Below are 25,697 nucleotides of genomic sequence, written 5' to 3'. Positions count from 1 at the left end.
ACAGAAGCAGACCAGAGATGATCTGTATCAACTTCTTTTAGGATTTTTGACCATAACGTATCTACACTCACTCACCAGAAAATGTTTAAGCACTACCTCACTTCAGCGTATTGCACAGACTGAACTGCGGGTGCTGTGACACAACACGTAGCTCTCCATGGACTTCACCACGCACAGCAGGGTCAGTCCATGGACAGAGACCAACCAGCCAAAGACCAAGAAGGCACAGGTGAGTTTGGTGGAAAAAGGACAGCGCTCCAAGGAGTCTGCTCACACTGAGCAGGTCCCTTCATTTTAAGGAATGCTCTGCCTTGCTCCCAACCCTTCCCTGTCAGTCAATGAAGTCTGCAGCCAGGCTTATATTTCACACCAGCACTAAACTATCTCACAGAAATCCTTCTGAATTCTTTCTGGGAAAGAAAATACTGCCATCAACTTTGGGTAGGAATCTCCACCCCGTTCTAACAGATGGTGACCTTGCTGCAACTTTTTGTGTTTTATCACCTCTCATTCAGAAGTAGCCATGCAATCCACCAGGCATGAAGCCTTCAGTGCTATGGAGACTGCCACAAAATGTCCCAGTGCATGTCTTCAGCAATGCAAGACACGGCTGTCCCTGTAAGCTTTGTACCGTAACCCAACTGTATCAAATCCAGACCTGTGTCTTCAACTCACCAAGTCCACACAGAACAGGTCCAAACTGTCTACAGTATCTCCAGCAGTGCCCAACTGACGACTGTGATCAGCAGTTTGAGTCTTCGAGCACAGTAGAGCTTTCTACTGAGTTGGGAAAGCAGTGCAGGAAACAGCACTTCCCTGGGAGCTGGACTGAGTCTGGGGCTAACGTCCCAGGAATTAAGGGAACCTTATCTAATAAGACATAAAATAATACACAAAATTCACCTACCACAACAGATCCTAGTATTGCATCTTCAAAAAACGACCTGACAGATCAATGCATTTTGCTGAAAAGCCCTCCTCTGCTGAAGGATAATTCGTCTGATGTAAGGAGGTGGTGCTCCAGATAGCTGGGACACACCAGACAGGGAGCTTTACAAATACAATCCAAGACAACACAGAACCAGCGTGCTTGCTCCAGTCAGTGTTGTTAAAATGGGAGAAAATTACGTGTTTAAATAAAACTCTTCTAGCAGGAGGTACAGCAGCAGATCAGTGAGACGCATTAAACATGCTTATTCCACTTCACCCATTAACTATTCTAAATTTTTAAGCAAGTTATTAGAGCTACTATAATATTATAAATATTGAATTACTCATTCAAAAAGATTAAATGGTCTCAAAAAAGAGAAGATATCCTTGTTGCTGCTTTAGTGGCTCTTTGTGATCAGCTACCTTGCTCCTCTACCCTTCCACACTTCTTGAGGACACTGTCATGGATTGTATTGTGTGCCCTCAATTCCTTTTCATCCTATGGGACAACAGAAATACCCAGCACTGAGCAGAAGGAAGCTCTGAACATATCCTAGTAAAAGGACACTGTGAGCCTGTTTTGGTGTTACACCTGTGACCTGCATCACATAATCCAAGATGCTGTGAAGTGTTGACCTCTGCCTATCGCCGCACTGGTCACCTGGGCTCCAGGAGAGAGGCAGAGCAGCATTCCCAGAGGGAATCATCTGGGCAGAAGCACTCCTTTGGCTGAGCCAGTTTGTACCCTGAGTGCTCATTTCTTTCTGGGGACTATGAAGGGGTGCTGCCTGCCTGTGTGCACCCACACCTACCAGCCAGGTGAGTCCCACCACACAGGACAAAGAGCCGGGCTGGAACACTTCCAACATCTGTAATAAAGGCTCTAAGCTAACCATTTACCTGCACCTACTACAAGGTAGTTTCTTATCATATAAATCCATTTAAGATAACGGTCCTTTTTGGTTTGTGTTTATAGAACATGGAGTAAAGGCAGGGTGACAGGGCATAACCGTGTTCACCAGGAGTCTTCACAGTACAGATTAATGACGTACTCGTTAGGACCAGCACTGGTAAGGGTGAGCATACTTCCCTGTGCAGACCCTGACTGCCATTCTTTTCCGTATGCAGCTTACGGCACATTCCCATTTGACTCCTCAATGAAAACAGAAGAAAAAAGTTGATTTAACCATGGGAAGGAAAGTCTTTCTTTGACCTTTCCTGAAATGGGAACCCATAAGCAGCAAATCATTATCTCTGTCAAAAGGAGTGGGACCCACACCTGCTGAATTTGGCTAAAGAGATGACAAGACACAAATCTCATAATCAGGAATGAATATGACAAGAGTTGTGCTCAGACTGGGACACGAACCACTTGTTCCCTGATCACACTTTCAAACTGCAAGAAATGTTTTTCCCCAACAACTCGTGAATCACTCAATTAAAATCTTAGTATGTAGCATTTTGCTGTTATCCAGGCTCCTGTCTGGTAAACAAGATGCTAGTTTTCCATCGTCCCTACTTGTTTCCCAACAAATAAGCACACCTACATTCTGAAAATGTTCCTTCTTCTGAAGTTCAGGCATCCAATGCCCCACTTCCAGCTACTCTCCTCTGCCACTGTGTGCACAATCATTTTAGAAACAGCACAAACAAAAGCAACAGCTGTCATTGAACAAAGCTCCACCATTCAGGTGATAGAGGTTATCAATCTAGACTTGAAGGACTTTAACAAAATGAGTAAGAAAGAATCTTTGCAAGGTGGAAGAACAAAGAGACAGAACAGCAGCTTTTCAATCAAGAGCCACATACGATATGCTTCAGGAAATAACAAGTTCAATAGCCAGTTGATAAATAGCTTGCCACCAGAAAGTGCATTTGAAATGACACATAATTGCCACATATACAAGCCCAGAGTAAGCAAGAACCATGTTGCCCTCCCACATGTAGCTCACTGCTGCTGTGAGTTCTCCGTGCCTGCCCATACAAACACCACCTCTCAGAGGCAGTCCCGCTCCCCTAAGGTCAGGGGCACGTGGACTGAGTCAACCCAGGACACAGGTGCAAGAAACAGCTTCACAGCAGCTGCATGCCCACAAACAGCTGCGCCGGGGGGGGCGATGGAGAGAGCAACACAGATGAAGCAGAGCAATGTTTCTTGGGTTGGGGCAGATTTTTCTCAGTTTAAGAGGCTGCAAAATTTTTTCCCTTTAGGAGAATTGGTGCTTCCCCTGGTAACCCTTTTTATGTTTCCGTACCCTAATTTGCAGTGATCAAAGAACCTGATACAACAGCATCTATGCCAGCATAGCCCTTTTTGCCTTCCTCAGACTCCTAGGTCCTGCACTCTCAACATCACTCACACAGGTCCGGATCCAGCAGAGCATACATTCAAGTTTCAACCTGTCAAGAAGTTCATTAGTTTCAACAGGCCTATAAAAAGATTTAAAGTCAAGTACATTCGTAACTGCTTTCCTGAATCAAACCCTAAGTAAAAAGCTTGTCAACATAAATAAAGGCACCAGAAGCAGACCATGAAAGATATCTGTGATTACACAGGTAGGATTTTGTGTGAGCTTTTCAGCAGGATTTAGTCCAACCATTGTAAATGTGCAAGGATTTTAAATTCATCCTTGAGAACAAGATTGACACATCTTCTAAAGGAATCCATATAGTGAATAAATGCATCCTATAATATTTAAATATTCCATAAAATTAAGGAGACACCATCAAGTCCTATTTGGCACCAAAATGCTGGCTTTGCACAACACTCTTCAAAGAGCTCTCTGATTCCTCCAAAGGTTTCTTAGGCTGCAACCCAACAGTGCCTGACCCACTGTGTGTGTGGCCAGGTGTCCTAATCTGGTCAACCACAGGACTGGGAAGCACAGCCAATGTGGAGGTCAGACCTGGCCATGCTAGCTGAGCCCAATTCAGGAACAAAAGAAACTACCAAAGAGAGAGAGGTCAGTGACACACAAAGCATTTGCTGAGCTCCTACAGCCCATGGTTTTATTTGTTACTACAGATAAGGACCTTTCTGAAAAGGAGGGAGATTCTGCTGGCAATATGGCTTTAAGAGCTGACAGAGGGGAAGCGCAATACCATCAGCGTGAACAAGCTCACAGCACCTGCTCCCAAACCAACGTGATGTAGTCAACCGAATTAACAGTTTTAACGAGGATGGCATGGAACACATTTTCTCCAGCCCTGGCACAAGAGCCAACCATTGAGAAAGGCAACATGCCCCCAGCAGCTGAGCCCGTGCCCATCCCCTGCGTGCTCAGCGGATGCGGGGCCGTGAATATATTGTAGCTCAGCTAAAAGCGGAGCGGGTGGCAGGACATCCATCTTCCTCCGGGAAGGTTGCTGGGCAACTGGCAAGCTTTCGGCTGGGCGCTGACGTCTGCGCGCACACACGCACCTCCTCCATCTCTTGCATCTCTTGCAAACTTGATTTTGATGGATTAACATAAGATGAAAATCTACTGAGCTTTTCTCTCTCTCCCCAACACACAGGGTTCATTAAGATACAAAGGAAAATACAATAAAGCATCGACTTATAATGCATGCAGAAGATCATGCAAAGGACAACCAACACAGGCACTAATGATACCAATGTTGTGAAGTGATCCCTTATTTTATGGTAGAGAAAAAAATACTTAGTTTGTAAAAATCTCATTAAAATAATAATAATAAAGCATAACACATGCCCAAACTGTGATTCTCTTGCATTCTTTTCTCTTTTACATCCTTCAGAAATGCTGTCTATTTTTTCACTGCTCCTTGTCATACAATGTTTTAAGATTATTTCCCCTCACCTGCTGGAGACACACCACTGGGACACAGAAGTTCCCTCTAATCCCATCCAGCCAGGCATTTATACCACTCTTATTAGCTTGGTATCCCAGTACCCTACTGAGCTGCATTATCATTAATTGTTTCTCAAGTGTTAGCCACAGGCTCAGCTTTACACAGTACAAAGCAAAGATGCGATCCCTGCCCCAAGGACTTCTACATGCTAAACAGATGGTTAATGACAGCAGCGTAATGACAGCCTTTGGACTGGTAGGGGATAACATTTATGGAACAGGGAATAAATTAGCTGGGATTCATGACAAACTGCACTTGCCTTTCCTATAGAAAATCTGGGGGAGATTGTTTTCCATGATAACCTGGAAATGTGTACTGGGCTTGAGACCCAAAAAATCATAACCTCAGTATTTTTTGCAAATGAAAAGCTTTATTCTAACAGAATTTTTTTACTGAAAAACTGATCAACCTTCTTTCACCAAACACACACAGGGTGTTTTGTCAGAAAGGAGAAGAATTTTAACTAAACAAAAAATATTAATGTTAAAAAAATAAAACAGAAAATGTTTTAGTAACCCCTGAGTTTAAAAAAGTTCTTTAAAAAAATATGAAAAGGCAAAATGGAAAATAACTTTAGTGCTGAATGGGAATCAGAGGCCATGCCATCGGGTGAATGCCATGCCGAGGATACAGTGACACACAAGGCTTTGGGCAGGTACAACACTGAGTACAACACAGTAGCTTTAAGGACAAGAAACTCAGACCTGCAAGACCAGTGAAGGAATCTGATGAAGATACCCCTCCACACATGCATTATTTATTTCTCCAAGATCAGCATCACTTGCAGTGCAAGCTCCCCCAGGCAGCAGCAGGGACAGTACTGCTAGGGGAACATGCACACCCACCACCCAGGCTGGGACCACCAGTGGGACAGGGCTGGAGGCTGCTGGGTGGCATCTCCCACTGCCTGCCTAACAGCTGGGTGTTGAGCTCAAATAACTAATTCCAATTAACTGGGGCATTTCTTGTGCTCCTAACATCTGGCTGAGACAGAGCTCAAACCAGCATTTCTGTACTCCCGGCCAGCCCATGTGATTGGTTTCAATATTCATATGAGAGGATGGATAGCTCAGAGAGCACAAACCCAACTTCTGGAGTGCCCCATGCTCAGTGATGCACGTGGCTGGGACAAGCAAGGCCAGGGATGGCTTGAAATCTTCTGATGTGACAGAATTCAGCCTGTTGTGTTTTACTGCTACGGACATTGGTGTTAGTATCTTCAGTGCCAGAAAGCTGTTCATAATTTGGGTAACACACTGCATTAAGTACAGGGTATTTCTGTATGATTTCTACATGTCTGTTCTCGATTTTACAGTATAAACACATAATATATTTTCTACTCTGTTCTGCAGTGTAACACATGGTTGATTTTTTTTTCTCTCAGCCTTATTGTGACCTTCTGGTATTGGGCAGGCTGCACCAAAGAGACTTCCCCACACAGCAGTCCTTTCCTGCATTCTAGAAACATATTTCCAGTTTTTACTTGACAAGAACTCACTCTGAATTCCCCCATGAACTTCACAGATCTTTATAGGAGCCGTGACTACAGAAAAGGCTTTTCTTTGATGGTGGAAGATGTAGGTCCAGCCACCTTTCCGTTTCATTTCCCAGTTCTAGTCCTCCAAGTAATATTTGAGAAGACTGTTAAAAGATGAGGTTCCTTTTGCCTTTCCAACCCAAGTATTTAAGATCTTGCAGCTCATTGAAAGCCACAAAAACTCAAACATTTTTGCCATTTCTAAACAGGCCTCTTATAATTTCTATGTCAGCAGTTAAAAGTCTGCATGCAGGTAAAATACCTCCCGAAACAATGCCACAAAAAATAAATCCTCAGCAATTGCACAAAGACCAAGAAAAGTATAACCACTGAGCATCTAAATAAGGAGACAATAGAATCTTCAGCCCAACTGGATAAATACATTTAAAAGTCCCAGTAACTTCAATGCAAATTTAACCTAGAACAGCTGTGAGACGATCTAAAAACGAATTTGTGAACAGAATAATTGATAAGACTCTTGGGTCCTTATTTCTGTGTGCTCACATAATGGCAATTAAAGCTAAGCACCTTTGAATGGCCTCTAAACAAGCACATGGAAATCTAGGAGAACCTTTGAGTGGGGATTATGTATTAACCTAATGTTCATAATCATGCTCAGAGTTTCTCTTTCAAAGCTTGAAACAGAAATGTTAATAATCTCAGGCAAATAAAAAACCTTAAGCTATTGCAAAAGGCAACTTTTGAATCAAGTACGTAATAGGTAATAAAACTTCAAAGGCTTCATCGCTTGCTGCAATTAAAATGTCCAACACAGATTTTTAAACAGCCTTCTCATGTCTAAGGGAACTTTTTTTCCTCCAAGTAAATAACTGAACTCAGGTGAGCATCAGAATTTTTTTAGGAATAAACATAGGCTTTCATCTGTGATGCAGTGAAAAGAGCACAGCATCATAGACCAAAGCAGCAATCACAGCCATTTCTACCTTGCCTAATTTTGTTCTTTAAGGGTTCAAAGTATCAATCCTCCTCTTAAAAATCTTCAAGTATGAACAGTGAACACAAAATAATGAACAATTTACATGAGAGAGTAACAAGAAGACACTAGGAAAAAAATACTACCCCCTCCCCAATTTCCACACAACTAACTGGAAATCTTCCATATTTTGGAAGAAAAGAGGATGTCTGTCTAGAGCATGATGACAGGTATGAGCCACAGACAGGACCACATCAACGATTTCTCCCTAGGTTGCCTAGAAGAGGCAAAGAAATAAAAAGAAAAGAAACATCCTTTTGTAGCTGTGGTTTTACAGTGAACTGCCAAACGAAAAGCAAGCAGGCAACTCCCTGTCAGATTTGACAGAACACCCTGAAGTCTTAGTCTCATCACCACAACTGCCAATTACATAGTCCTCAGTACTGCAACCAAAATGCATTGACTCCTGTGGACCCAGGCAGGCAAAATCACCTTGTTTGACTGCAGTCTCCAAGCTGGAGAAGCAAAGGATGCATCCATGGGATGGGAATACTTTGTGATTGCCTTACCCTATGACTGGGAACAACTGCGGCATGGGGCAGGTCTTGAGGAGCAAGTTGGTAACATGTAGGCCCACAAAAAAACCTGTCATGGATGTTCCTTTCACAAGAAATCACAGCAGAGCAGATGAACGAGTGGAAATTTTGTAATGAAATTAAATTACATAAAATAGAAACTGCACGGTATTTATGGCAGGAAGTCACCTACATCAGCCTAAAGGACTTATTTAAGAGCGGTCCTAACAGCTGAACTAGCTTGAAGTCTTACACTCAAACAACACAGTTTAGGCATTACTTATTTCCACTCAACAGTTTCAAAAACCTGCTCTTCTGTGGCACAAATCTGAAGAACTGAAGGGAAAAAAAAGAGTCCCAAACACCACATCCAAAATCACTTCAGCTTATTTGATGCCTCTAAATTTTACAGGAAAAAACCCAAGCTGATTTCCACATCACTTTGCACTTAGTAAACTTTAATCCTTTATCTTCAGACAAGGTCAACTTTATCCCTTGTAACCTGATCAAAAATGAAACAGAATCAAACTGATTCTCTTGTTTTTTAAAGACAGAAATCTGAGCATGATCATTTCCTTTCTTTCATTAGCAAAAGAATGCATGCACGGGACATAGGATGAAAACATAACACTGCTTAGATTTGGGGAGAAAACAAGAACAAAATCAGGGCTACAGGAGCAATCAAGAGATCAAAATTAGAAAACTACATTCCTGTGGCCTGACAGAGTCTTTTACAGAGTATCTAACAGAGCTGATGAGGCCAACCTACCACAGATGACCTCAGCATCCTCAAAAGCCATTGAGGTCCTTCATTAGGAGCAGGATTTTATCCCAGTCTCTGATAATTACCATCTTCTTTACAGATGGCCTGAACAGAGGTTCAAGTTGCTACCCTATCTCCTCAAATGCTACCTCAGCTAGAAAAAAATGCATGGACAAATAAAACCTGAAAGCAAAACCTCCCATGGCCTGGCACAGCAGTCCCAACAGTTCCCAAATGTCCTCCTTTCCATTTCTGCTGAGTAGAGCAATGGCTTGTGAGTGATCGCAGCCACTTACCTGGACACACATGGATTTTCAATGGGTTTGTGCTCCAGCTTTACTCATGCACTTCTGGAAATCGCTGCTTTGCCCCAGATCTGAAAACCAGAGCATGCTGTGTACCCCACCAGCATGGACCTGCCTCCAGCTGCAACCAGCTTCCCGAGAGAAGGATAAGTCTTGCAGCGCCAACTCTTCACAAATACCCAGCACATCTGGATTTTGCTCCAGGCATGCCACAGCCTGCTCCACCTGGAGCATTATGATTCCCATCTGCTGTAGAAGGGCAATTGCTTTGTGAAACACAAAAAAAATCCTATAGATGTCAGGATAAAAAGCAACTTCCTGATCTTTTTCCTTTACTATTGATAATAATGTCAATGTTCTTCCCACAAAAACAAAAAAGCCCAAAGCCCTCATGCTACAGCTTTGTTAAAGGACCATGTTTAAAACCTGAGGACTCTGCTAAGTTTGAAGATGCATGGCAAACACATCAGGTGTAAATGCAGACCACGCTTTACGTCAGTATATACACTATGTCAACAGATACACACCAGCTGAGGAACTGATATAAGCATATGTTTAAATCTCTGAAGAGAGAGACCTAGACCAAAACAGAACTGTAGGAGAAGCTGTTCCCTCTCCGAAATGGCACTGTGTAGGAAGAAAACGCTTTTTGCTATGTTAAAACATCTCCACGTTCTTCCTTCTTGTTTTTCTTATACTTTCAAAACAAGACTTCTGTATAGAAGGGTGCAGGCAGAACTTAATACATTAAAACATAAACAGTTTTCACCTCAGGAGCAGCCACAGATCAGCATGTGTATGCTGGCACTGAGCTTGAAAAACTCGCTCAGATGAACTCCCAACTATGCGCACCAGCAGTTTGCCAGAGAAAGGCTATTGAAGCCTTTTATAGCCATTCAAGTAACAAAAGGATGCCCCTCTGTACACAATCATCACAGCCTGGCTTATCAAAGCACTCCACGAGTCTTACTGCTCAGCATCCTTATTTTTTAGCAATTATTGTTCTGATGAGTAACCCTTGGGCAGTGTCCAAGAATAAGGGGAATTTCTGCTGCAGGATGCCTGGAGTGCTCCTCCTCTGCTAAGTGAAGCAATAAAATCAGTGTGTGAATGTGTACAGAAACAACACAACCCACCTCCCTTCCAGTTGTGCCCAAAAAGGTCACAGGCTGAAAAAGCAGCCTGTCTGGGAGCTGCCTCTTGGATGTCTTGGACTAAAGCGATGCACCATGTAGAACTAAAAGCAGGCAGCCCCTGCCTACAGGTACCTGTGCATCAGCCGGCTTTCCCTGAACCAGCCATGCAAGCACAGGAAAAGGAGCTGGTCCTGAAGGTACATTTAGTAGAAGAACCAATGCTGAGCTTTAGCTTTGGTGCAGTGACTGGTGAAATTCAAGGGCATCTTTCTACAGGGTTGCAAAAGCTACTAACTAGATACTAACTCAGCACTAACCAGGAGATAAAAAATCTTATCATAGTCCATGCTGACAACTACACCACTGTTTGGCCCCGGATTAATGAATATAATACTTGACAAGAGCAATTGGAGATTAATGGCCTGTAATTGCTTGGCTACCTTGCACTCTATAGGGTCAAGTACATTAATGTCAGTAGAGAAATAGTTTGTCTCAACCCAGTGCTAGTACTACAAGGACCCATGAACTTGGAAATACGAGGGCCAGGCTCTCAGAGCCACTTTCTGTCACTAAGGTGTAGTGGTGGCCGATTCTCATGAGAAAGATTCTCATGAGGAAGAGCAGGGGGACTTTAATTCCCCCACAGCACATTGCAGAGGGATATCCTGGTGTGTGCCACTCTGCAGGATTGTGACTGAGGCAGGAACTTCAGGGCAGCAAAGGCAGCAGACATGAGAGCAGGTCATTCTGCTCCCACCAGGGCTGGTAAGGAGGCAGCCCAAGACCCAGACAACCACAGGCAGTTCCCTGACCCCATCTGTTCTTTGCTTGGCACACCTTCATACAGGAGAGAATTACAGCCAAAATTTTCCGTTGTTCTTGGTCACTGCATTTAACTGCAAAAAACCACTGCTCTAACATTTGCAGAAATATGCCTTTTGCTCTGCTTTCCAAATCCAGGGTATATCCAGGGGGCTCAGGACCTGACTCCTGAGCAGAGACCAGGCTCACTGGAGCACCTGCCCTCACCTCCACATAACTGATGTGCTCAGGCCATACAGCTGTAATACTGCAACTAAAAGCAGTAGTTCTCAAATCTGGACACACATATGCCCATACAGAAACCCCAGCTCTGCCTGAATTGCGGTTAGCAGATTACTTAGCCCCTATATCTAGGAGGAAAAATAAACCACAGATAATCTGAAGATTATAGAACCACTCTTCCTGAGAAATTCCCTTCTGGAATGCATAGTGAAGAAAAAAAAAGTGTGTAACTTATACAGCTCCCAAGGGAAAAATGAATATGTCAGTTGACCTTAAAAGAGTCCAGTAGAAGTGCTGAGTACAATTTTAAGCACAAGACGCTGAGCTTTCTTCAAACCCCTTCAGATGAACCTTTCCCCTACCTCTTGGAGGTAGCAGAAATTATGTTTGTGAGACCATTGTTCATACATATATACACCTGGGTGCAGGCAGGAGTATAATAATACAGGAAAAAGTTGCATTACCCTATGCTGAATCTTTGAACAACAGAACAGTTTGAAATAATCTGTGAATCCTCTGTCTCACCCCCTGCCCCTCAGTTTCTCAAAGAATGAAAAGAAAGGCCAGAAGGCAGGGAGAGGGAAGGATGACCCTGTAGTATCTCACAGGGCTGGCATTTTAAATACACCACCAGACAATGAGTTGCCCTGATACACTGGGAGCAGGAGTCACAAGAGCCAGAACATCCTTCCACACTCATGCTTCCATGCTTGGGAAGTGTGTTTTGGCCACAGAGGTCATACAGCTTTCAGAGATGCTCCTGGCACTTGGAGAGGGGATGTTCAGCATCCCATCGACTCCTCTCAAGTCCCAGGGCTTCCCACAGGGCCAGCAGCCACAACTCTGCTACAGTGACCAAAGTTCCCCAGCAACTCTGGTTACTCCCCTCCTTGCTATCTCCAGCAACATTCCTTAAAGAGGATCTGAAAGGAGCTCCAGACATGTGCTGCAGGTATCAGCCCTTAAAACATCGCTACAGAGTACACTGAAGCAAATATATGAAAGAGAGCATCTGAGAGAGAAACAGAAGGTACAAAGTGGCAGCCTATAAACGCACCTTTTGACAAGTTTTACTTGCAGTCTCGTCAGCCAAAAAACCCTTCAACCCACCTCTAAGAGCAGTGGACCACTGGCCTTGATTGGCCATGAAGTAAATGGGGGTTTCTGTATCCAATACCATTCTTTCTTCCCTTTGAATCCTCACATGACTTCACATACCATCCCATGGCAAGCTCCTTGGGGCAGAAACCCTCCTCTGTGTCTGCAGGATGTACACTGCAGCCAGCCCTGAGCCTCACAGTGCTTCAATACTACCAATGCTACAGCAAGGTCCACCATGGCTGTTGGACTCCCAAGCGCAAAATCAACTCTGTCTACCCAGAGAAGAGGAAAAAGAGACCAAAACAAAACCCCAAGCACATTAGTCACTGTTAACTGTTCTTTCCAGAAACATAACATTGAAGGGATTTCACATATTTCCTGGCAGGGAGATTTTGTGGTGGCTCATAGCTAAGATCAGCAAGAAATCCTTTGAAATACACATATATACACATTAAAACTTGAGTATTTTACCTTTCCCCTCAAAAGCAATTGCTGCTGTCAAGTACACCCTCCTATTACAGCCACATGTTCTGCTTAAGAATACCTAATCAGAAAACCATTCAGAGGTATTTAATCAGGTTTTTCTTTTCTCTTTAATGACCTAATGTTTTGGTTTGCAACTGCTGCCAACTCACGCTGGGTAGAAATTTAGTACTGTCAGCATTTAATTATTATTTTAACACAGATTTCTCTACCTTCCTACAGTGAAGAAATAGCTACAAAAAATGCCGCTCTGAGCAGCTTTTTAAGCCATTAGACACCATCCTTGTTATTTAGCCACACTGGAAATTACCATTCAAGGACACCCAGATGCTCGCTCTGCCATCCCCTGCTAGGGCAGATGCTCACCAGTTTGCAGCTCCAAAGCCAACCAGAGGGACAGTGTCCAAGGGACAACCTGGAGGGACCGCAAATACCCTGCCCTGGAAGCTCACCAATCTAGGATACAGCTCAGCCAAAGAGCTGGAACACAGAGCACCTGGTTGGTGTTGTATCTTGGGCCATAAATAAAAAATCAGACTGGTTCTTTTTGTCAGCTTAAAATCCATTTTCCTAATTTTTCCTCTTCCTGTCTGAAACTAATAAACTAAATTCTGTAACCTGCAATAGGCTACAGGGGAAATGAAATACATGTGATGGTCTGCTGCAGACTGCATGACAGGTTTGCTTCATTCACACAGTGGGAGGAAAAAAGACCCAAAAAACCTGGTTCTATGAATTTCAAAAGAAATCAAGAGCTGAACTCACGGTAAGCTGCCAGCATCATGTAAGTGTTGCACTGCATGGTGCTTTGCAGACAGGACAGGTGCATGGAGAGTTCTCTTCCCACTCCCAGCCAGTCTGGTGAATGTCTGCTCCCTGCTCTCCTCCTAAAAAGCAGGATTTAGGCTTCGGCCCTCACAAAAAACCGTTGGAGAAATGAGTCTGCAACAAAGCAGGGCTTGTGACAGCAAGTGTTAAATGGTGCAAAGAAGGAAGGGCTATGAGGATGCACAAGGATACCTCTATCTTCCAGAGCGGATGGAATAGCTAACCACACACTTATTAAAACAAGCATGAGTCTGTGATAGCAGTCTAAGATAACGCTAGGAGGTTTGTCACCCAAGGTAAAAAAAAAAAATAGAAGCCAAAACTGGATGCTATTGCTGGACCTGTGTCTATAGAAACCACATTTAACCTCAGCAGAGGATCCAACAACACAGGTGACTATTTGAGAAACACAAGCACCCTGTTTGGTGTATGCTGACCTCTGCACACAGTCACACTTATTTAGAAGAGAAACATGTATATGGAAAAACATGTATATGGAAAAGAGAAACATGTATATGGAGGTTAGCAACAGGGAGATAACAAATTTCTGCAACAGGGAGGTAAAAATTTCATTTCTCTGATGGGCTCTCTTACAGGGCTCTCTTACACTGTTGACAGGAATGAAGCATTGCTCTTCTCTACCTGGAAAAACAAAGTTGTGGATACGCGATTTTAAATCCAGATGGTCACCATCAATGGAACTTAACTGTGATGAATAAAGAGGCAGCTATTTCATCTGCTTAACATTAACTCTTCCCACAGTGCATTTTATAAGTCACATTCCTAGAGCAAAGGGCATGTGCTTAAGAAGCCACATACAAATCCAGTTTTGCAGGATAAAAGAGAGGGAAATAGCCTTGGTCACTGAGAATATTTGAATGTCACTCTGTTAGGCTGTGCATTGCATTTGACAGAGCTAGCAAAGGAAATGAGAAATGATAACTGATAGTGCCCTGATTAGATCAGCCACCTTGGGAAAGGTGCTGAAGCAGAGATATTTCACTAAAATAAGGAGAATCCTGGGAATAGATTCCTGGCAAGTGATCACAAAGAAGATATGGCCAGAATTAGAAATGGATTTTGCAGGCAGATAAAATGCAATAGATAGAAGGCAGTCCAAAATGATATATCATCAGAGCCTATAGAGCAACTATAAAGTTTGTTCGCAGATATTTAACATATAGAGATCCTAGAAAGACTTAACTTCAAAATACACTTGCTATTAACTTTAATGTGTAGAAATAAAACAATGTTGTATTAAAGCTCTCTAGCAGAAAAGGAAGCTGCCTTCTCCCCAGCTATCCACCTCTGACTTCAGTGGAATTGCATTACTTTATACCACAGGACAGAAGTAGAACAGGAGTATCTTCTTGGGCTTCTGACTGACAAAGATACATGAAAACGTACATTTCATTATTTTATCTTGAAGGAAATCGTTTTATTAACAATGGATAACTATGGGCAGTGGTAATTAACATATTGTAATAAACTCCTTATATGCATTTCTATAGCTTAACCATGTTTCCTTCTTCTGAAGCTCATAGACAAAGCAGTTCTTTAGAATGATACTTAGGCGTTTTAGGGGGGTTAGCTTTGCTAGCTATTAAAAAAAAGTCTTCAGTGAACCTGCTGTCCACATCTGCCTGTTTCCTCCTTAAAAAGTTCAGCCAACTAGATATAAAGACAACTGTGTTCTTGCAATTCTGTACAGCATGGTGGTCAAGACAGAGACCTGATGACAGTACTTTGGGGAAGGGCTGCTACCTGGGTTCAGTCATAGACATCAGAGCTCACCACCACGAGAAAAGTGTGCTGACAGCCCATCTTCACTCGCTCCTGTAGTGTCACAAGACTTTGAGATCAGTCCACGGGCTTATGAGTCTGCAAGTCAATAAAGACCAATACAATGCTCCCAGGGGCCCGAGTCTGGCCCTCTGCTCCTCGCTTCATTGGCTGGTAAAATGCTGAATTTTGCACAAACAAGTAATGGATTGTGTGTTGTTCAGAACAAAATAAAGATATCACAGTTACAACAAAAAAAAAATCTATGTTGCAGCACACCTGTGTATTATGAGATCGTCTCATCCACTGGCTCCAAAGAGCCATATGTGCATCACTCACACTGCCAGAATGGGAACAGTCACATAAATCACCTTTGGTATCAATGGAAGATGCACTTGACAGAGCAAAAATGTCTGAGGAACAGCCAAATAGTAACGCTTTACCTACCACTGGGATACAAGTTAGTGATAACCATTATCACCATCACTGTATCAGTGATGGCAATGGAGCATCAAATTCTGCATCCATAAAACCGCAAGCAACTGCTACTGCATCCCAAGGGAGCTCCCCCTGAATACACAAAGGTGAAGTTGAAATATAAACTATTTAGATGATCAAATATCAAGCTATTTGCTGAGGCAAAATCTTCACTGAAATCAGCTAGGACTATTGCAATCAATAGATTTTGGCATGAAAAGGGACAAGGTTCAATTTTTGCCAGTGTTTGTGCCCATACTGGCACCAGAATGAATGATTTTCCAGAGTGCCATACTGCTTACTTCAACACTTGTAGAAGATAAGGTGCTTCCTCACCTACAGCTGTTGCACCTAGGCTGAACCTCTCATCCCCTGCATTTGGAAACAACCAATCCATGTCAGATTTTGCACCTGGGATGGGGCAACCCTGGATGTCCAGACAGACTGGGGAATGACAGGCTGGAAAGCAGTGCTGTGGAAAGGGCCCTGGGGGTCCTGGTCGATGGCAAGTTGAACAGGAGTCAGCAGTGCCCTGGCAGCCAGGAGGGCCAACCTGGGGTGTCCTGGAGGCATCAGGCACAGCATCTCCAGCCGGGCAAGGGAGGGGATTGTCCCGCTCTGCTCTGCACTGGGGCGGCCTCACCTCGAGTGCTGGGGCCAGTTTTGGGTGCCACAATATAAAAAGGCCATCAGGCTGTTTGAGAGCATTCAAAGGAGGGCCACCAAAACGGTGAAGGGCCTCGAGGGGAAGCCATATGAGGAGCAGCTGAGGTCATTTGGTTGGTTCAGCCATGAGAAGAGGAGACTGAGGGGAGACCTCACTGCAGTTGTAACATCCTCATAAGGGGAAGAGGAGGGGCAGACACTGATCTCATCTCTGTGGTGCCCAGTAACAGGGCTCAGGGAACGGCCTGAAGATGTGTCAGGGGAGGTTTAGGTTGGATATTAGAAAAAGGTTCTTCACCCAGAGGGTGGTTGAGCACTGGAACAGGCTCCCCAGGGAAGTGGTCACAACCCTAAGCCTGACAGAGTTCAAGAAGTGTTTGAACAACACACTCAAGCACGTGGTGTGACTTTTGGAGCTATTCTGCGCAGTGTCCGGAGCTGGACTCCAGTGATCCTCATGGGTCACTTCTGACTCAGGATGCCCTATGATTCCCAGCACTAGCACTCAAGAGCCCCGATCAAAGCAAAGCCCTACTTTTGAAATAAACCCATCTCTCCAATAGCCCAAGAGCTGAATTCTGCTGCCTTCATCATTGTTGTTTTGAATGAGAGAGAGGTGGGAGGGAAGTTTCTGTCAACATTAATCAATATTTAGGTGGTTTCCTGCCCATTCATTCATGTGCTAAAACTGTTTTTGACAGTAAGAAATCCACTGAACGTAAGCAGGCCAGTAGCAGCTGCTTCAAAAATGCCAATAATACTGTGCATACCTTCCAAATTTTCCCAATGTCCCAATGTTATTAGCGGCTGACAGTAGCTTAAACAAAGCATGTGAAACACAAAAAGCAGGACAAATAATTATATTGGTATAGAGACTTCTATACTGGAGCAAATTTTGCTCCAAATACCTTACATCAACTGTAGGTTTTTGGGGTCAGAAAGAAAATAGTTTTTCCACACTATGTCTTTGAGAGAGCAAGGTGCTTGGAATCCCTGCTGCTCTGTGGTCTCAGCTTGTATCCCCACAGAACTTGCAGTAGCTAACAGCAGCAAGCAAGATTGAACACAAACTCAGAATAAAAATTACTATAAAAAAATTCTGCTCCAGATTTCAAAGCGTGTCCTAAACTGTCCACATCACACCATGATCGGGCATCCTCATTTGAGCAGAGAGCAAAAAAGCAAGACGGGACGAAGCCTGGATCAAATAAACCAAGTGCAGACCATATGGGGAATGGGCAGAGTCCACTGGCTTGGGACATAACCCTCGAAGGGAGAAAGGGCAAGTGGGCAAGACATACAATTCTCAACATCAGCATAGCAAAGGCTGTTTCATGCAGCTCTTTGAGGAAAGATAACACTGCTTTTCTGGTAAAAAGCGCCTTTGCCATTAGCACTGTAAAATTATACCCTTAAAAAGGGGCTCGGGGGCTCTATACTTGTGCCTGGCCCTCTCATCTGCTCCATTCCTTCAATGGAACAGGCACAAACCACCAGATAACCTGATCCTACACCCACGGTCTCTAATCAGCCTGGGTGACAGCTGAGGGTGCATGGCCTCCTTGCCAGCCCTCTGGGAAGCAGAGCACGGTTGCTGCAGGAGCACACACCAGTCCCCCACCTCCTGGCGACTGCGCCCGAACAGGAGCGGGCCCTCGGATTCCCAGCTGCAGACAGGCACTGCAACAGGGGAGCTACGGCTTTCTGGGGAGAACCCACATGAGTGACCCATGGTGAAAGGCTTCACATCTGTTATAGTGCCTCCAAGCCCACCACATCTTTCCTTGCTTTCTCCAGGAGCCATCTCTCAACCATTTTGGCTTCAAGATGCTCAGACTTTTTTCTCAAACTGCTGCAATGGCAGCTTTCCATACAACTAGGAAACAAAGAAATCATTCCACTTGGAAAGCCAAAATGCTTTCTGTTTCAAAAGAGACTGACTTTTCCACCCAGGCTGGCTGCTTCTGAGGTGCTGGACTGGGAGATCACCAGCGTCATTAACAGGGAATGAGGATTTCCCCACCTGTCAGAAATGGTACCCCGGCTTAAAAAAAACACAGGATTTTCAAAACACACTTAACTTTTCACTGTTTGTGCTGGATTGTTCAGGGCCTTCTTTTCTTGTCTTGGTATAATTAAGTCAGTCCCATTTCCAGTCAGGCTGTTTTCAGTTGTTGCACTGGGTCCCAGGACTGTGAATGGCTTACAGTTGCTCCAGTAATGAGACAGGCTCGTGAACAAGGGTGACCATCCTAATACACATACCTAACTTCTACTTTTTTTCTCCTTTTTCCTATATTTTTATCTCATTTTTCTCACATTTTACCTCATTTCTTCCGGTCTGTGTTTTTCTTCCTCCTTGCACAAAGCTACTACATCCTGAGTGAGATGTCCTGTTCAGCCACAACACAAACTGAAGCTGCAATATTTCTCTCAGACCTTCTTCATCACAACCCAGCCCTGCTATTACCAGATGTGACAGACCAGCAGGAACTCACCTGCTGCCTCCCCTGTTCCCCTATACCCACAGGTGGTTCAGCACTGCCCCACTCCCTGACCTGGGGTCTAATATCTGGGGTGCAGCAACTGCAGCTACAATGACAGTGTATTTAATCAGAACACTGACTTCCCAGCACCTCCAAATTTCCTGAGCAACAACGTGACTGCAGCCTGCCCCGGGATCCCAGCTGCAGCAGGCACAGCGCCCAGCTGGGGGTCCCCAGGGTACGCTGGGGCTGACCGGGCCACGTCACCCCAGAAGAGCTCGGCACAGAGCTCGGCACAGCGCAGCTGCAGCAGCACCACAGCGCAGCGCCCATTAGTGACGCTGCTGTGACCACCCCCAGGACATTATGGTCTGCTGCACCATTACATGAGACTACTTTGCAGTAATAGAAGTGAGGAGGTGAAAAATTAGACATACCAGTGAGGATGTAGCTTATTTAAGGTTCAGCTTTTCAAAGTTTACTAACTAGTAGAGATTATTCACAGCTCGTGTCTTTAAAGAAGTCAATGTAATTCCCTTTCTATTCTTAACCCTAAATAATATTTTATGGTTCTCCTATTCCTCCTTTCAGACTGAAAGACATTTGTCCAATCTTGGCTTTGTGAGATGTTGTCTTCTGGCCCTCTTTATCATTGTCTAGCGATCGTTCTGTATGTCCATGTCCTCTCCTCCAGCTCCTGCTGTGGCCTTAGTCTTGGTCTGTTCCACATACTCTCCACACCCTGCGCATGATCTTATTCACTCTGACACCAATCCCTACTGTGCCAATGCAAAATGTACTTTCTGTCACTGACTCTCCTCTCCAGCCAAGCCCATCTCTCAGCCTGCCTTGACATCTCTTGCTGGGCATCTCATCATCAAATCAAATCCAATATAGCTGTAATGGACCTTGTGATCTTCCTTTGCTTATCCAGCCTCTCTATCCCTTCTGAACAAACTTCCACCCTCCCTGCTGCCGAGGCCTATAACCTCTTCCAGTTCCACTATTCTTCACATCCTCACTCTTCTTGTAATACCACCTGACAGACCATCAGGTGGTGTAAGTCAGTGTAATTCCACTAACTCAAATGGCATTATACCAATTTACAAGAGATGAGTTTCTGTCCTGGTGCCTCTAAAAGCAAATATATTCTATTTGGCAAGTAAAAACCTTTAGCCAGTTCCCTCAACATCTCCCGTATTTATTACTATGATCTCTTGCCCTCTGGACTCCCAACAGCTATACTCTTTTCAAAACATGACTCCTCCTGAAATTCTTACATGTCCCTCAGCTCTCCAATGCTCCCAACCCAGAACATTCCTTTCCACTCTCCAGCCCTGTGTATCTACCCACTGCCCACTCCTAAGTCAGTGCTTGGCTTCTTAAGCCTTCTGAATACACCTGAAATAATCTGGTGTGTTAACACTATTTAATTAACAGTAACAAATCATTCACTAATTCAGAGTTTTATTTTATGATAAAATAGAGAAAAAAAGGAATTTTTAAAAAGGAAGGAGAGCCACCATGAAAGCTGAACACCAATTTCAAATTCAGACACAATTAAAAAGCACATGTTTAACACAAGGTGGGCACGCCTGCAAATATGTGTACTGAATCACCAAGATTATATCAAGTGTTACATGTTATTTGTGCCCTCCTAATACCAAGCACTGTGCTATCCCAAGTCCGCTGAAAGTTCCATAACCACTTTAACACCAGTATAAATCTCTGCTTAGGCCAAACATGCCACAGTATAAAATGATGCAATGGATACCACAACAACACCCTGTGTCTTCACACTCTCTAGACCACACGGTGACGTTTTGTAATGGCTGGAGACTTGGCACTTAGTGGGTCTGACCTAACCGCTGCAGCTATCTTTGTATAAATGTTTCCAGTTTATTTTAAAAAAACAAAACAAAACAAAAAAACCCCACAAAACAACAACAACAAAAACCCAAAACAAACAAGCAAACAAAACAACAACACCAAAAAAAAATCCCAAACCCACCAAAAAACACCTTACATGTTTCGTTCAGATTAGTATCTATTTGAAATAGAGAAAAGCTCTTTCCAAAAAGTAGAATAGCATCTGCATTTAGGGTTTTCCACACCTGGAGGGCTGCAAGAATGTGGGGTAAGATCAGGTCTTTAACGAGAGTACTAAGGACTTCACCATACGCACCATGCCAAAATGATAAAATGTTAATGAAGTGAAAGTATATTAGTGAATTATTAAAATTTCACTCCTCTCTGCAAAGCACAGAGTAAGAAAAACACAGTGAAGATAATGATAAAAATAGGATCAAAACATTTGGATCCTTTCACCACCTCCAACATAAAAGCTTTACAAAATCTGGTGTTAAAATTAACATATTAATTGCGTAGCTTCTACAAATGATCTGCTGTAAAACCCAGTTCAAAACAAGTTGGAGCTGGGGGTAAAATGAGACATAATTCAGTTAAATCTAGATGGGTCAGACCTACAGCTTCCTCCCATCTCTAATAACCTCTCGTAACCCCTCTAATGCCTCTGCTCCTCTCCACAGCAAGCCCAGCCAGCAATGACTTGTCCAAAGAAGATCTCACTGAGGGAATAACAGCGAGCAGGGCTCACCACAGATGGGTCGGGCTGGGGAGTTCATGTCTGTGTGCTGTGCCAGAAGCCAGCTTTGTCCAGGGAAAAGGTTGACCTCTCCACAAAGCCCAAGAGAGAAAGCAGCTCTGTAGCGGGGTGCTGCAGAGGTGCCAGGGGTTGGAGAGGGGAGCCTTGGTGAGCCTGGGACCAGAGGCAGGGCCACAGGAGCCACGAGGCCACTGCTCATTTCAGTGGGGCAGGCAAAGGTCTGGCACAGAACTACACTAAAAAGAAAAAGAGCTTTGCCAAATAGTATTAAGAAGCAATTTCCAGTAAAGCTGCCATTCTGTGAAATGCTTTCCAGAGTCTAGCTTGGATTGCCTTGTACATAAAGTCACATCTGCTAGGATGTCTGGAGTGTTCTCCTTGCAACAAAAGTAAGTATGTCCGGACATGGTGAGTGGGGTCTATCAGCAAGCTGGTGGCAGGTAAGCAGTTTGCCATTAGGATCCCACCAGGGAATCTCACATTTGACCTAAGCAAACAGTTCAGTGCAGGGTCCCACCACAACTCAGAACACGGGACATGGGCAAAGGAAGAAACTGGTGTAGGCCAAATGCATCCCACTCCTGGAATTTACTGTCTTAGTCAGCTTTAATCTATTTTCAGTAAAAGGTAAAAACATTCAGTGTTGGAAATCTCATTGTATCAGCTATCATTGATGTAAATTCCTGCTAATGTTGGGAAAAAAACCCTAGTGTCAAACATCTAGGCAGATCTTTCCCTTCAGTGGCACCTACCAATCCTGACCAGAGGTCACAGCCTTGCCATCTGTCTGTCCTGCAGTCAGTGTGGACACAGAGAAAACCATCTCCAGCGGAGACTCTTAGACTAAAGAAATAAAAGAGCAACAACAAAATACTGTCCAACAAAATAAGCAGAAGCTTTACCTCCAGTAGACTTAGCCTGTCCAATTTTCGCAGACATTATAAAATAGATGCACTTTATGGAGAGATTTTTAAGAGCATAACATGCCACTTACGTATCGCCCTAAGAGTGGTGGGGAAAAACTGATCCCCAGCAAACAAGTGGCCACCAGTGCCTGGGCTAATGTGAGGGTGGTCCTACACAACCAACCTGAAAGTTGTGTGTCCAGCTGTGGCAAGTTTCAGCCATTCCCCAGGCCCCCTTCACCAGCCACCTCCAGTGCAGGGCTATCCCACTGCTCTGCGTCCATCCTCAAGGGCAACAAACAGGACACAGGGAGCCTTGCTCCTTCGTGGGCTACGCTGGCTCCCAAGGTACAAACTTTCGGCTGGACAACCAGCTTCAGTTCAGAACAATTTTAAGTCCCAAGGATGCTAAAGGCACCTAAAGTCTGGCAGTGAGGTTAGGGAAGGTTTGAGTTGCTCTCATTATTGGCAGCTCAACTCGAGGCATTTTAAATGGAGCAGAATTTCCAAAACTCTAGGAGAGTATCACTTCCCAAAAACTACCCTGCCTTGCAGAGCTTCAGGCTGGTTTCCCAGAATCAGGTGATCACTTCTGAAAATACACAGCTGTAAGTTTTACACTTAAATGAAACACTGCTCTGTTGGAGTCCTTTTTTTTTTTCATTATTTTGTTACAATTTTACTTTGGCTTGGTCATGAGAGAAGGTAACAAGCCAAATGCAGTTTCATTACAAATATGCCAAAATTGTGGCCAAAGTCATGCTGAATTGTGTTACATCTGAAGTCACAAACTGGCAAATTCCAGCATCAGCCAGGATAGTCCAGTTCTAGTCCAGCTAAGGCTTCCAGACAGCCCTGGCAACTTGTCCTGCCAGGAACAGCTCTTAACACCAAGACATCTCCTACACCAAAAACCACTACTTGAAGCTATTCAGCATGCCAGGCAGCTTCTCACAAGTTTATATAACTTTTCCATGTTTCCCCCTCAAAACCCTCTGCAAAGCTTAACACCATAAAAACCCTGTTGTGACCTGACAGAGAAATGTTTATTTCCCTGGCCCTCCCTGCTTACTAGAACACACAGACCTAAACCACAGCTCTCACCTTTGGTCTGGACCTTCGTCCAAGCCATGTCTAATCTTACAAGCCTCCAACCTGGCATCCCAGCCATGCTGGGCAGGGACCAGAAAACGACTGGCATTTTCTGGAACCACTGCTTATATTCTCAGCCCCGGCCCCACATCCCAAACACATACACACCGCGTTGGTGCGCTAGCATGAGTACGCCTGGGAAACCCAGACACATTTTCAAAGTTTTAATCCATTAGCAATTGCTAATTAAGGAGCAATTAATTTGACTCCCAGCTCTGCTCCTAATTTGCCTTGCAACTTTGTGCAGTCCATGTGAAACACTAAGTTTCAGCTTCCTATGCTCACACAACTTCTGTGGATATTAGAACATTAATTTCTGTAAAGTGATTTATGATCCATGATGAAAGGCAGTTCAGAACTGTAAGAACTGCTCCTATTAGTAAAATAACTGGTGCATTTTTTGATCTTTCATTTTAATGGGGGAAGAAAAAGAAAAGCCTAGCTGAGTATCAGCAATGAGGCTCAAAAGGTAGAAATTGCAAATTGGACACTTCTGAAAATGTAGCCCAGAGAGGCCAGTGGGGTGGTTTTTATAACAGCAAAAAATGACAGGACAACACAAGCATTTAACTTCTTGCATTTCCCTTGGGAATGACTAACATCATAAAACTTTCACAAACTAAAATCATTAGAGATAAATAAAGTAGCACAGATATGGAGGCTGATGAAGGGTAAACCTAGAAGATACCTAATCCAGCTCATTTGCTTCAATGTGTAAAAACAAGTAACCGACACATTTCCTGCTGATGAACCTTCCTGCTGATAAGGGTGCTCCCGACAACAGGAAATTCCCCTCTAGAAGCAAGCACACTTTTGCTACCAAGCCAAACTTTCTCCATTTGAACTCCACAGCAATTAAAAGCAGCATTTGTCTAATCAGAACTGAGCTGGATTAAACAACTGCCTGACTCCCTAAGCGTCTCCCCAGCACAGGGAGGGGGGTCCCACTTCCTGCACCCTGGTGCCAGCCCAGCTGCCAACAGGTATTCCTCAATCAGAAGCAGCCACTGCTACCATCCCTTCAGCCTGCTCTGCCTGCAACCAAGTTTTAAAGTCAGGCCTTGGGTTTTTTGGACAGCAAGATCCAAGGGTGTGGGTAAAGAGGTTGCTGATCATCTTCACCTCAGTGCCCTGTAAGATTTACCTTCTGATCTGCAAGACCTGATCACCAGTCTCTGGTTTTCCTAAGAAATAATAACGCAAAAAGTGTAATATGCAAGCAAACCGGTCATTTAAGGTTTCAAAGTGATGATTTATACAGTGGGGGAAGCACTGAAGTGCTGTTTCTCAGCTTGGTCACTGCAAAATGGAAATTAAAGAGAGCGACAAAAGGAAACATTTTGGAGAAAATGCGGTGAATACTCAAAGGCATCTCTCTATCACAAACATCTGAAATCAACTGGTGTTGCCCAAGAAAACAAGCAAAAACATTAACACCTTTCTTGTGAGCTTGCTGTGAAATAGTTCTCTCCTGCTTCAAAAGCAAAATAGCTCTCTTCTTTCACACACAAAAAACTTTCAATAGTCCAGCAAAGTAAAACTTCAATTTATGACAATAATAGTCTGATTTTCTCACGCTGCATTCAGCAGCAATGAAGTATATTTTATTCTCCTATCTCTGCTTTTCTCCTCATAGCATGCTATAACAGAACTGTGTTTTCTTTTTTTGTTAAAAACATTGCACAGGGCTTCACAGAGTCATTTGCCACCTTTTTTTTTTTTTAATAGGTGAGGCAGATTTGTGAAACAGCCTTAATATTCGAGTCTGAATCATTACATTTTAATATAACTTCATAATACAAAGGAACAGAGGGAGATCAGTCCCAGCTTTCTCTCCCATGTCCATAGATTCCCATGGAAAGAAACACGGCCCGATCATTCGATTATAAAAAAGTCATCCCTTGTTACTTTTGCCTTTTAAGCCCCATGGTCCTCCTGCTTTGAGCCTTTTCTCAGGTTCCCCAGCAGCAGGCCAGGCTGGGGCAGGACACCAGTGGGCATGGGGCAGGTGGCTGCATCTCCTCAACTCCTCCTTGGAAGGAAAGTGTGGGACAACGTCCAGGGAGGAGAGAAGGAGGCGGTGGTGCAGGGTTTTAT

General features: G+C 43.9%; 1 protein-coding gene across 2 annotated transcripts in view; it reads right to left on the bottom strand.

Annotated features, from left to right (window-relative positions):
* The window catches only part of FOXN3 (forkhead box N3), a 212,444-nt gene that overhangs the window by 185,151 nt on the left and 1,596 nt on the right, over positions 1 to 25,697 (bottom strand). The gene's annotated exons all lie outside the window — the stretch shown is intronic.

This window comes from Corvus moneduloides, chromosome 6 (genome assembly GCF_009650955.1).
Source record: "Corvus moneduloides isolate bCorMon1 chromosome 6, bCorMon1.pri, whole genome shotgun sequence".
Taxonomy (NCBI): domain Eukaryota; kingdom Metazoa; phylum Chordata; class Aves; order Passeriformes; family Corvidae; genus Corvus; species Corvus moneduloides.
This window is presented reverse-complemented; position numbering and strand designations above follow the sequence as displayed.